Here is a 2,329-nt window from a genome sequence, read left to right on the forward strand (position 1 = left end):
GACGGTGTCCTCCTGTCGTTCTGCCTGGGCCCGTCAATGCAGGTGTAAGGATCGCTAGTTGTAGTGGTAGTAGTATCAATAGACCACTTCTTGTTGTAATGATAGAGGCAAGCCTGTATAGTAATGAGAATGATGGGAAATCTATTCGCACGGCCTGTGTCTGAACTCATCTTCAACACATTTTAGTAGCCATTGAGGGGATGCTAGTGGCCAGAGCATTGCATTCAAATGACGCGGTCAATCTAGTTGCACTAGTGCTTAATCTAGATGTTTATTACTATGTTCTTTTCAGCTGATGGGACATTTCTTGGGGATGTTCTGTGGCCATTGGTTGCTGCCTACACACAACAAAACAATATTTCTCGACAAGGCTTGTATACGCCAGTGTCATGCACAACACGATGGAGTCCAAGCAGAGACTGAGATCGACTCTGGCAATATATCTTCGGTCAGTTGTCATCAAACCCTATCTTCTGGGAGCCGAGTACGCTTTGAAGCGGCGGACTGCCCTGCGTGTCTCGAGATGAGGGCGGGGATAGAGAGAATTGGTGAGTATGGTCTGCATGTTCCAATCACGATTCATGAGACATATCACACTGTTGGGAGTATATGTCTCTGTGCCACTTAGGAATCGCCATTCGATTCTTTGATCATGGAATTGTAGCTTCATCGTTCACTAACATATTGATTCGATATGAACTCGATCATCGAGTTGATATTCTCATAATGGCGTCCCCCTATTCGGGAAATAGATTTCTGGATGGTATTGTCCTTTGGCATAGCGGCCACCCTCCTCGAAAAATAGATCCCTGAATGGTATAGTCCTTTGTCATAGCGGCTTCTTATTCGGCAAGTAGATTCTTGGATGACATAGTCCTTTGGCATAGCGGCCCCCTATTAGGCAAATAGATTTCAGAATGGTATAGTCCTTTGGCATAGCGGCCCCTCATTCGGTAAATAGATTCCTGAGTGGTATAGTTCTTTGGCATAGCGGCCGCCCTATTGGGCAAATAGATTCCTGAATGGTATAGTTCTTTGGCATAGCGACCCCTTATTCGACACATAGACTCCTAAATGATATAATCTTTTGGCATAGCGACCCCTTATTCGACAAATACATTCCTGAATGATATAGTCTTTTGGTATAGCGACCCCTCATTCGACAAATAGATTCCTGAATGATATAGTCTTTCGGCATAGCGGCCCCTCATTCGACGAATAGATTCCTGAATGGTATAGTCCTTTGGCATAGCGGCCCCTAATGCGACAAATAGATTCTTGAATGGTATAGTCCTTTGGCATAGCGGCCCCTCATTCGACAACTAGATTCCTGAATGGTATTGTTGTTATTGTTATTCTTCCGGTATATTAACCACCACATTCTAGCGTATGTCAATTGTCTGAGGTTTGGTGTATATATATTATCTCGATGGTGCGGTATGTCCTATTTCATTTTGTTATTGTCCCTCAGGTGAATACCTACAGCACTCATCAACATTCCTAGTGGTTCTCCATTCGGACTACTTCAACCGTCTATGGTGCGTTTATGAGTTCGCATGCTTCCTGGCACGTCACAAACCGAAACATATCCATATCATTTCCCCTCAAGGGGTCTGCTTGTGTCTGTTGGGCCCAGTTCTGGCCATCGTCTTGAAGATGCTGAAGGGCAGCTTTATTGAAGGGGTGAGTTGTTTTCAGACTGCAAGGGTTCCGGATGTTATTCTTTTGGATTACTGAGGTCCTCGGGGCTCTTTATATCACGTCCCGTCATGGACGGCCTTGGAACGTGTCTTCGTTATTCAGCCACAGGATTATCTCGTCTCCATCATGACGGGCCTGGTGTGGGTAGTGATCGACATGACCGCGGTGTGCGAATTGACGGATTACACTTCAAAGACTCTGAGCGAAAACATAGCGGTAATCTCAAGCACAGGGATCTTGCTTTGTCATGTTCTGGTCAAATTTCGGCAGATTCCTCTACGGTCATTTAATATTTCCGACACGCAATGTACTTTCGAGAGTGATAGGAAATATATATACGACAACATTGAGCATGACTATGGCAAGGTGATGGGTCCAGTGAGTTGTGGTGGTCCATGCAGTTCTGAGGTTTTGCAGATGACTCTGTTCGAGGGGTTTATCCGAGAACGCGTTAGTCTCGCCCTAGCAGATGCTCATCTGAGAATCCCTTGTCTTACATGCATCGCGATGTCGATACCTATGCTGTGGTTCGCACTCCAAAAGACTATGGAATGGGTGATGCTAGGGAAGGTAGTGTATCCTCTGTTCAACATGCACTATTTGTAACTCCAGATCAGTCATCCGGGAA

This window comes from Perkinsus marinus, assembly GCF_000006405.1.
Source record: "Perkinsus marinus ATCC 50983 genomic scaffold scf_1104296966216, whole genome shotgun sequence".
NCBI classification, from domain to species: Eukaryota; Perkinsozoa; order Perkinsida; family Perkinsidae; genus Perkinsus; species Perkinsus marinus.